At 41.8% G+C, this 11,716-nt stretch overlaps 1 long non-coding RNA gene across 1 annotated transcript; it reads left to right on the top strand.

Annotated features, from left to right (window-relative positions):
- Positions 1 to 959: 959 nt before the first annotated feature.
- LOC310787181 lies at positions 960 to 10,013 on the top strand. The gene is made up of 4 exons (XR_014553250.1): positions 960 to 1,073; positions 3,495 to 3,584; positions 6,087 to 6,249; positions 8,748 to 10,013. It is a non-coding gene; the product is annotated as an uncharacterized lncRNA (long non-coding RNA).
- The last annotated feature ends 1,703 nt before the right edge of the window (positions 10,014 to 11,716 follow it).

Raw genomic sequence — 11,716 nt, 5'->3', positions numbered from 1 at the left:
TGGCTCGCTTTCTCTAGTCTGGAGAGCACTGTCGCCACTTAGTGGGTCGGTGGAATGGGTTGTACACGTTCGGTGGCTCCCATATTTTTATAGGAGACGTAAAAGGGTTTGATCCACGTCCCACCGTCAATTTTTTTTTTTTTTTTTTTTTTTTACGAGTTAACTCGTCGACGGCAGTCAACCGTTGTTGTTTTTTTGACGAGTTAACTCGTCGACGGCAGTGAACGTGTTAAATGGTTCTGTTTATTATTTTCATTCTCCATTTCTCACGTAGGGGCGTGCTCTGTACTGGCTCCAGCTGGTGCTGGACTCTTCCTGTTTACTTATTCAGCCATCTTTATTCTGCCCCTCCCACCAAGACGGTGGCCCAACTGGCCCAACAATATCATTACAACCCCTACACTCAGACCAGTCAGCTATCTTAAACTAGCTAATACTGTTGAACTTCACTGCAAGTCATGGTACAATGTCAGCAATGGACTCGTTACTATTCATTATTTGTGTACGCCAAATTCCATGTAAGAAATGGCAGTTTTCACGTTCCTTGAATATTATTGTGAAACCTACACACTTCGCAGAACATGGCTTCTTAGAACATTTTAAGAATTGTTATGTTCCACTGTTGAATTCAGCATGCATCCAGTAACATTACACACTTGTTTATTTTCAACAACATAGTTTAGATCTGGGTGGAATGTAATTGAAATGAAGGCTGCTTAGAGGATTAACTTTATGCCAAATCTACCGATATAGGACCTAACAAAAGAGGTCTTGAATTCAGTTATTTTCTTGAGGTATGTACGTTTGCCATTAAGCAAATCAGCTTATTGTCTCTCATTCAAAGAGAGTAAGAAGTCCAAAGAAAGCCCAACAACAGTATTCTACAGCCATAATATGAGTCTGTATTTCTGCTTTTAGCCAAACACCAGCTCCAGTCAAGATGGCTTTTCCAGAAACCAGACACATTTCTACCGAAACCAAACCCACAGGATGCAAGAGTTTGTGGACAGTACACGAAGGCGTACGACTGAAACCTGTTAAAGAAGAGGTACTGGACTCTCCAGGCCCGTGGGGTAAGAAGTACATCATTCCCTTTACGTTAACAGCAGTAAGAGAAGTTCAGTTCCAGAGATTTGTGTATGAGGAGATTAGGGGAGCCCAGCACAGGCAAGGACACTTGCGACTATTTTGGCTGAACAAAAAAGATAGAAAACTGTTTTGACGGTATTGAAAATCATACCTTCGGGATTTCTAAATACCAGTGGCGCCGGAACGAGTTTGAATTTAGGGGGACAAAGTTACGGGCGCCGGCAAAAATAATTTGTTTTTTTGGACGTTTGGATGATTTTTAACCATATTTAGAGGAATATCTCATTTTAAATTAACATTAGGATTATACTGTAGTGATGTCATTATTCAGTATCTTCTCCTTTTCTCACTCACTTGGTGACCTGCTCTCCCTTTAGGTAATTTTACAATTACACTACAACAGACAGCAACACAGGCAGAAACACTGAACTTATTATTATTATTATTATTATTATTATTATTATTATTATTATTATTATTATTATTATTATTATTATTATTATTATCATCACTTTGAAACACAGTGCAAAACTTGTCATCTCAACACTAAAATAAAACTAACCCTATACTATACCATTATAGCAGCAGCCAATGACAACACATTCAAGCCATCCTAAAGTGCATTAGTGAGTGCAGTACAGAGTCCGGGTCTGTCTGTCTCTCAGGTGTAATAATCCCACAACGATCACAGCTTTAACAAGCATCACAGGCTGTGCCCATTGTAACTGAGGCCTCAGATTTTTGAGGAAAAAAACTACCGTAAATTCCGGACTATAAGACGCACCGGTCTATAAGCCGCAGCACCAAAATTGACTATTTTTTTCTTCTATAAGCCGCACCGGACTATAAGCCGCGGGTGTTTTGATGTTTAATTACCATATGAAAGGGTTCGTGCACAGAGAGGAATGTCGGGAAAGAGATCGCTGTTTGGGGAAGCTCCCATTTATTAACATTTCAACAAAACAAAACAAAAGTCAGGTCACTAATCCCCAGACAAAATCACACAACAATTATAGGCTACCGTATATGTGCAGCAAACCTGTAACCAGAGAAGTCAAGTCACTAATCCTCGTCTTCCTCTTCTTCCTGCGTACTGAAACCACCAAAGTCCTCATCTTCAGTGTCGGAAACGAACAGGTTCAGGGTGGCTTCGTCAACCACTCTCCTCTCTCCTTCATTGTCACTCAAAACCAACGAACTCCTCTTCATCACTGTCGGCATCGAACAGCCTCTGAAGCCTCTGACGGCCCTCAGCGCCAGCTGTGGCGGCGTCATCCTTTTCATCCCGCAGCAGTCCAGCGTTTTGGAACCCGTTGGTGATTGTGGATGTTTTCACACTCCTATAATATTCCGTGATCTTCCTTTGTGTGAATTCGCCGAAGTTTGTGATTTTCTCCTGGTAGTCGGGAGGGAGTTGTTCAGTAGTTCTCCCCCGGACGGACAGTCCCTTTCGTCTCATGAATCGGTAGCACCAAGATGGCCCACCTCTGAAATGTTCAATTTTCATCTCGGTGGCGATTGTTTTGGCCTTCAGTCGGATCTGCACCGTGGAAACGCCTCGGCCGTCTCCTCTCTGGGTCAACACCCAGTCCTCAAGGGAATCTTCAAGTTCCGGCCATCTGCTTTTGTGGCCTCTGAAGGACTTTTTTGTCTTATTACACTGAGACAGTTGCTCCTGCTGCTTCTTCCAACGTCTCACCATTGACTCATCGATGCCCAGGGTACGCGCTGCTGCTCTGTTTGTTTCTTTTAGTGCGAGTTCGACTGCTTTCAGCTTGAAAGCTGCGTCGTGTGACTTTCTGCGTACCTTCCCCATGGTGAGTGAGAGAGAGACTGCTCCTCTTGTTGTGATTCCGGGCTGATGAACTTTGCTTACCGTAATTACCATATGTAAGGGTTCACGCACAGAGGGGATTGTTGGCTGTTTGAGGAAGCTCCCATTTACCGTATTACCATAACATTTCAACAAAACAACATAACACAACACCTTTGTTTATTTCGACAGTGCACACAGTGTCCGCGGTGTGGTGAAAAGAGGGCAACAGAGGAAATTAAAACAGAAGTGGATTTATAGGTAGAAAGAGTGCTAAAAAAGAGAGATTTTATTTGTATTTGAATTTTTTTTTCTGAAAAAATCCATAGATAAGACGCACCGTTATATAAGCCGCAGGGGCCAAAAAACGGGAAAAAAGCCGCGGCTTATAGTCCGGAATTTACGGTAGTACCGTATTTAATTTATTTATTTGTATTTATTTTTTCAGGGGGGCCACATTTTTAGGGGGACAAAATGTCCCCATGTCCCCCTGCTTCTGGCGCCTGTGCTAAATACCCTGGTATACCTTAATACCACCCAAGCCTACTTCAAACCATAAAAAGCACCTGACTTCTCTGTCCTTCTGTCCCAGATCGACACCACAATGAAAGAGATGACGATTCTCTCAACCCACCCATCACTGTTGAGCAGAAGGAGGAACCTGAGGAGTATCACAGCATCTGTAAGTCAAGTCGTTTCCTCTTCCCTCATGTGTGAAAGTGTGAAAAGTCTTGAAAGCTTTGAGGCAGGAAGGCATGATGGGAAATATGTAGTGATGCATCGGCCTAATCCCAATTCTTATTTTTACCCCTACCCCTTGTTTTTGAGTTTCCCTCACTCTGGTCCTTGCCACAGTCCCTACCCACAAGGGGTAGGGACTGAAAACAGTCACCTAGGAAATGGGACACCACTCATTACCTCATCATTTTGCCAAACTGTGATAATAAAGCTATTTCTGGCTCAAACAGATTGATTGAAGTCTGCAGATCCTCAAACACTGTTTTGTCATCATATTGCATATTACCAGAAATTAATTAATTCAATTATTGATAACTTATTAATATTTGATTAGTTTACTGGTTTGCTCAGGAGTCACTGGAAAACATGATTATAACATTATAGTAGGCTAGGATAGTATAGGATATTCAAATTTACGTTGATATTGCACATAATACTGTTGATTTTTTACATTTTATTCTGGCGATTGGGTTGCTTCATAATCGGGATATTAAACTATCCCATGTGGTTTTTCATAGACGTTTCATAGACATCTATGTTAAAATATTTGCAAAATACCTCACCAAACTTACAAAAATATGTGAATGTTTTACATACATACAAAGGATCAGTGGGTTGGAATGTTGAAACATGCATTTGAAAACTCGATATTTGCAAAGATCGCTGTCTCCTCTCCACAAACAGGAAACCAGTGCAGGGAGCCGCAGCGCGAATTGCGATACAATCTTTTTTCTGAAATGCTGCCACAAACGAATTCCACACATTCAAAGCATCCAGAGTCCTTTGTATCGACATTAAACTCGGATATAAACGTTTGTAACTTTTGGCTCATTTCTGGCGGATTAATAGCGATTTCCTTCTCAGCCCTTGGTTTGTAGTGTGGGTCCTGAAAATCTCAGTTTCAAAGGCCTCTTCTGATGCCAAAACGAATCGGGACAGCCTAGCCCTCCACGTGAAGGTGCAAAGTGGAGGGTTATGGGCTAAGTGGGAGGGCCAAGGGGGGAATTGGGTTTGGGTTAAACACTGTTATGCCACATTGTGACAGTTGTTGAGAAGGAAAATCTTCAGTTATAACTTGGTGATATGCGATAGTTGAACGTCATATTTCCCAGCCACTATCGGCAGACATTTTATATTGTACATGAGGCACCAGGGAAACTGGTGTGTGCGTACGTGCGTGCGACCACCGCTGCTAAATCTTGGCTACCGCTGCTTCAAAATAATATGAATTGTCATGAAAAATGTCATGAAGTCAGGGGAGCTACTTTGAAGAATCTAAAATATAAGATAGCTTTGATTTGTTTGACTTTGTTGTCACAGCACAATTCCATTTGTGTTATTTAATGTTATAGTTTTGATGTCTTAACTATTATTCTAAATGGTAAAAAATGAAGACAAATATGGTGTGTCAAACATTTTGAATGGTAGTGTATGGATATATGCAAATGTTCTAGGAGAGTAACTTTGCTAAAGTATAACTGAAATAACATATTTAGTTTTTGGGGGACCTGGTCAAGAAAAGCAGCACAAAGTTTTTCGATGCTACAAACAAATATGACATTAATTTTATAGAGAAATAAATGCTGCCAAAGCACATCATGTTATAGAAAAGTAAGTCCGTGCAATTCTCCGGCCGGCGGCATCGTACAACACACGCATCAACCCCACCTCACCCCACCCCCGGCCACCGGTGCTGCTGATCCTGGAGGAAACTCTGTTTTGTCTTTTGTCTTCTGAAAGTCACATAAGGCACAGCTAATGGCTAATTTATGCTCCATTTTCGTACGGAAATAAACACGTCCGTTTCAAACGATGTAACCGTCACTGCCCACATACCGCCATGCAACTTTTATGTTCGTATCATCTTCAGCAATACATCCACTAGTGGGCAGTAGAGTCAAATTTGAGAATGCAACATTTCCCCTAGAATGGAGTTGTAGCAGCGGTGGTGAAGCACAATTTTCTTTATTTTGCTTGCAAAGTGCGCCCTGCCTATGGCCCAGTCCTGTCTAGTGCCTAGTCCTGTCTAGTGTCTAGTGCCTAGTCCTGTCTAGTGCTTACAGCCTAGTCCTGCCTAGTGCCTAGTCCTGTCTAGTGCCTAGTCCTGTCTAGTGCCTAATCCTGCCTAGTCCTGTATAGTGCCTAGTGCCTAGTCCTGCCTAGTGCCTAGTCCTGTCTAGTGCCTAGTCCTGTAGATGTAATGGTATGAAATGTCACAGTATGGTACATTATCTACCAAAATATCATAGCATTTCACAATGTTATTTCCCCCAATTTTAATTAAACATTCATATGGCCCATCCAAAAAAAAAAACCTTTTCAAAATAACGACTTTTCAAAAATAACGGTTAGTTTTCAATGTGGAGGTAAATAACAGAATTTAGTGCTTTATTATTTTTTGAGGGCGGACATTTTAACCACTTTTGTGTGTTTGTTTGTTTTTTAGATTATTGTTTGGGCATTGCGCCTCCATTATATAGGACAGCAGGCAGACAGAAAAGGTGGGGAGAGAGAGAGAGGAAACGACACGCGGCACAGGGGCGCGGGTCGGACCCAAACCCGGGTCGGCCATGAGAAGGACCAAGCCCTTGCGGCATGCGCGCCACCAGGTGAGCCACCTGCACAACCACCTGTTCATATCCCCTGTCCCCCGTGCTTCCTACACCTATGCATTGTGCTGACATGATCAGGTAAGCTATGAAGCACACAGTTTCTTGTTTAGCTGTATATGCTTTACTCACAGGTGTGTGAATTGACTGGATATGAAGAGTCTGTAATATAAGGTTAGTTTGTAAAGAGAACATATATAGCAGACAGTGGTGGTGCACCCCTGCTGAATGCATAATGGGGAAGCACTGGAGTGTGTGGGGTGTGCTACTGCGTACGGGACAGTATGGACACAAGGCTTTGTCCGTATCCATACCCTCACCAACATACTCAAGATAGCTCCTCCCCCCTGCATGGTTTCCTCCATCCAGCCTCAACTTCCACTTACTCTCTCTGCTGGCGTAGAGAATACGTTGTGCCTACAAGCAAAACCAAAAGACATGAACTCTCTTTTCTTCCTCGTGCCCTTGAACTGTGTTATAAATGATTTGATCTTATTTTGCTTATTTAAATTTCCCTTCAGGCTTTATGTTGCTACATTCATAGCTATTATCTATGATGATTGATCACTGTAAAGTTTTGATGCATTTCAGGATCACTGTTTTAAAAACAGTTTTTATACTGTTGTACCCTGCCTGGTCAAATTTTAATAAATTAAACTGAAACTGAAGCTATTTAACCTTGAGCATAATTGAGCCTTATTCAGAATGTTAATTTCTGTTGTTAGGTTTATGTAGCAAGTCAAGTTTTATGACCACTCGATCAGGGTTTACACGTGGCTTTTTTTTTTTTATGCCTCCGCCGGTGATAGCTGTGGCCGGAGGCATTATGTTTTCCTATTGAGCATCCGATGCTCATTAACGAGATATCTCAGGAATGCCTTGAGCGAATTTCTTCAAATTTGGCTCAAACATCCACTTGGACTCAAAGATGAACTAATTAGATTTGGGTGGTCAAAGTTCAAGGTCACTGTGACCTCACAACCACCCATTTCATGCTCTTTAACGCAATATCTCAGGGATGCTTTCTTCAAATTTGACTCAAATATCCACTTGGACTCAAGAATGAGCTGATTGTACAATACAGAGGCTACAGATTGTAAGACAGAGGCTCGGTCCTTAGCACGGCCGATCCGAGGTCCTTTGCCGCATGTCATCCCCTCTCTGTCCCCGCCTCTCCTGTCTGCCTACTGTCCTATCTAAATAAAGGCAAAATGCCCCAAAAATCATCTAAAAAAAGAATGAGCTGATTGGATTTTGGTGCAGTGTTTCGGTCGCCGGCAAAAATGTTGGCCATTTGAAGGAAGAAAAAGTTAGAAAGAATAAAGCCGTGCAAGATTTGTCGCGCGGCTTGTCGGGGATTCTCCTGATGAAACATCTTGTAATGTGTCGCAGCTCAGTCATATAGTGTGAAAACCAAAAGGACTCAGACTCCTGATTACAAGACGGACATGTTTGTATAGTGTGAAAGGAACAGACTGACGACTCACGAGGACCTTGTAGTCTGTACGTGCTTTCAGAGGAATATCTCATTTTAAATGAACATGCCAGGACTCTCAAAGCGCTGTCGTCATCCTAACCCAATCCTAACAAATGAAATACTCTGCTTCATCGTTTAGCCTTTCAAAATAATTCCAAACTATTATCACTCGCCATGGGCTTCAAGGTATTTGTGCTTGTATGAGTCTGCACCTGGACAGATGGCGGAGGCATACAACTATGATGCAGTATTTCTATTTTTATGGCCAATATGGCCATAAAAATAGCAGAAATAATAGTAATGATAATAATAATAATAAATTAATACATGGCATACACTTTTCTAGAACTCAGTCGCTAACTCGTCAAACTAAACCCTAAAACTATTTTTTCAGCTTTAAACCAATGTATATGGCTTTTGAGGTGTGTTGCTGAAGGATTCTGGTCAAAATGTCCACATTTGAGACTAAACTGCAGCAAGAGCGCTCTCTATGCATTCAAACCTGCTTTTTTTGGGGGGGGGGGGGGCTTCTAAAATGGCAGATTTCGTCCACATTTCGACAAACACCCCCTTTCCCACACGTGATCATTAGCTAACGCCAGAGCCATGGGTTGTCCATTTGTGAGGGTCAGATGTTTAAAGAATCAAATTGTATATTAGCAGCTTTATTTTATGCATTCAAATGTAGCGCGAGGCCGCGAGGCCCTTCCTGGCTTTCCCCCCCGCTATGAGTCACACATTTTGGACTTCCGTTGGTGCCACCCTCTCTTCTATTACCGGTACTCTGTCTGGCTAATGCTAGCTGTTAGCTGTTAGCTGTAAAACGCCACTGAATGACCAGTTTTATATAAGTGGCAACCAGTTCGAGTCACACTCTTTCCATAAAGCCCACCAGCGTTGGCTAGTTGTTGATATTTATAATGATATTGTGGCTCTAAAATAAAGTTTTTATCGATACAGGCAGACTGTCATGGCGGCTGTTTCCGGTAAATGTTTCCGCTATTTTCGGTCTGTATTTCAGCTGTACCTCCAGAAGTCCAGCAGCTGGTGGTCTGTAAAGAAGAGGTTAACCCTGAGCAGCAAGAGTGGAGCCCCAGTCTCGACCAGGAGGACCCAGAGGCCCCACACATTAAAGAGGAACAGGAGGAACTCTGGATCAGTCATGAGGGAGAGCAGCTTCAAGGGCCAGAGGAGGCCCATATCACCAAGTTCCCATCCACCTCTGTCCCTGTGAAGAGTGAAGATGATGAAGAGAAACCTCAGTCCTCACAGCTCCATCAAAGCCAAACTGAGGAGAACAGAGAGGCAGAGTTTCTACCCAGCTGCTCAACTGAACAGATGAAAACAGAAGCTGGTGGAGAGAACTGTGGACTATCGGAACCATCCAGGAACTTGTATCCAGCTAGTCATTTACAAGCAAATAGTGCTTCTAACACTGAAGACAGTGATGATTGTATGGGAACTAGTGAACCTCATTCAGATTTAGACTCACAGAAACACTTAAGGTGCTCAGTTTCTGGTAAAAGATTTGGTTGTAACACAGACTTGAACAGACACATGATAGTCTACACAGGAGAAATATTTAATTGTTCGGTCTGTGGTAAAAGTTTTTGTCACAATTGCTGCTTGAAAACAGACATGATGGTCCACAGGGGAGAGAATAAATGTAATTGCGCAGTCTGTGGTAAAAGTTTTAGTCAAAGTCCAAAATTGAAGAGACACATGAGAGTCCACTCAGGAGAAAAACCATTTAATTGCTCAGTCTGTGGTAAAAGTTTTAGTCAAAATTGCCACTTGAAGAAACACATGAGATATCACACAGTAGAAACATTTGATTGCTCAGTCTGTGGTAAAAGTTTTAGGCGAAATAATATATTGAACATAAGAGTCCACACTAGAAAAAGAAACATTTAATTTAATTAAACAATTTGGTTATAGCACATACTTGAAGACACATGACATTCCACACAGGAGACAAAACAAATGTGGGGTAAAAGTTTTATTTATAACATGTACTTGAAGACACATATGTGAATAGCCATGTAACTGCTAAGTGTGTGGTCAAATGTTCAGTTGTAGTGGAACATTAAACTTACACCTGAAAATTCAGAAAAGGACAGTTTAAAGTCTACTGTTACATGTGGAGAGGGTGTCTCCTGACCATTAAGTGCCTTGTATTCTGGATTTTACAGGGAGCCATTGCAGAGAAGCTAGTATGGGAGAAATATTTTCTCTTTCTAGTTCTTGTCAGTACACATGCAGCAGCATTCTGGATCAGCTGGAGGCTCTTTAGAGACTTAATGGGGCAGCCTGATATTAATGTACATTATTAACTTTGTACATTATTTTGAAGTGTAACTGAAGACTGTGGGTGATTTTCCTGTCTTATTGTGATCTGTGTGTGAAGCTTTATTTTTTCTTTCAAATATTGATATTAAAAACATTTTGATATTCATTTAGTTGATATGATCATCTGCCTTTAATTTATAGTGGCTTTGCTTTTTGTCTCTTGAGGTGTCTTAATAAAATTAGCAACGGTAAATAGAAGATAGAAACCAGACTCCTGTACAGCTTGCCAGCTCCAGTTCCCCCCTGTAGTGGATACACCTTCATACCTTGATCACATATCTGGACCTTCCTGCCTTTTCCTTGGTAACGATCAGAAGAGCATGTGGAAAGTGGTTGGTTGGTTGGTTAAAAACTCTTTCTGGGTTACTTCCTGGGGATTGGAACCAGAACCCTCTCAGCAAACGAGTCATAAATAGCAGCTCACAAACCATCGGCCTCTGATAAAACTGCAGGCACCCAAGAATCTGAATTGACCTTTTTTGGAACTAGGCATCTTGCATGCTACACTCGCTAGATTCCGAGGCTCGCCCACCCTGCACCTCGCACATGCTGCGCGGCCTCGCCCGCAGCTCAGCTGCTGCGGAAATTCGGAAAACCTTTGTCAAGGAAGTATATCCATATTTATTAAGCAAAATTTCAATTTTAAAGCAGAGCTATTCTGCTCTACAGCCGTAAGGGTTATTAATATGTCACTTGTATTAGTTTAGAAAAAAATGTAGACGGTCAAAGTAACCATTTACTCTTGTGTGCTCAGTTGATCAAATAACGGCTATTTAGAAATCTGGTTTTCGTTTTCAGCTTTATTTTATGGGTTAGGGTGCTGGGATAACGTAATGCATTATGGGTAGTCGGCTACTGTGGCTAATGCTAGCGGCTAGCGTTAGTTACTTTACATGGCAGTAAAACGCCACGGAATGACCAAATTGATGTAACTTTTAACCATTTTGAGTAACACTGTTTCCATGCGGACCCCCAGCGTTGGTTAGTTGTTTATAACGTGACTATATTTATAACTTGTATAACGTACTCCGGTTTCCGGTTTATTTGTGCTTGCGTCTTGTTTTTTGTTTTTATGGATGTTGCCATTTTGGCCAGGTCTTACTCGAAAAAGAGATCTTGGATCTCAAGTAATTTTCCTGGTAAAATAAAGGTGAAAAAAAATATTTCGGGTCTGCAGCCAAAGAGTATAACAAAGGAAATGGCAAGAAGCTGCAACAATCAAGTCACGTTAAACCGGACCTTGGACCCATAATTATTTTACAGTGGGGCATTAAAAATAAGGTGGATAAGCGCTGTGATGTATACATACTTTTTGAGATATGAACGTTGTTTGGCACAACTCATACGAATAACTGCCGCGGGGTTCCGCATTTCTGGGTGGCAATTGACGGCACGCTGATGCTTACGTTTGTGACGTCACGCAAGATGGCGACCGGTGAATAGAGCATTGTGAGTTTTGTTCCTTTCTAAAGTCTAGTTTACAACTTTAACTGAGCAAAAGAAGACTGTGTGTGGATGACATGGATATAAGCTGGAGCCGAGGCTCTGTTTAGCTCTGAGAGGAAGCAGACGAAGAAGAAGATCCTCTCTCTTATGGACTCAGATTAATGGTTTAGCTGTGATGCTAACGCTTAAACGCTA

This window comes from Poromitra crassiceps, assembly GCF_964638095.1.
Source record: "Poromitra crassiceps genome assembly, chromosome: 13".
NCBI classification, from domain to species: Eukaryota; Metazoa; Chordata; class Actinopteri; order Beryciformes; family Melamphaidae; genus Poromitra; species Poromitra crassiceps.
Note: the sequence above shows the minus strand (reverse complement) of the source record. Positions and strands in the feature narration are given on the sequence as shown.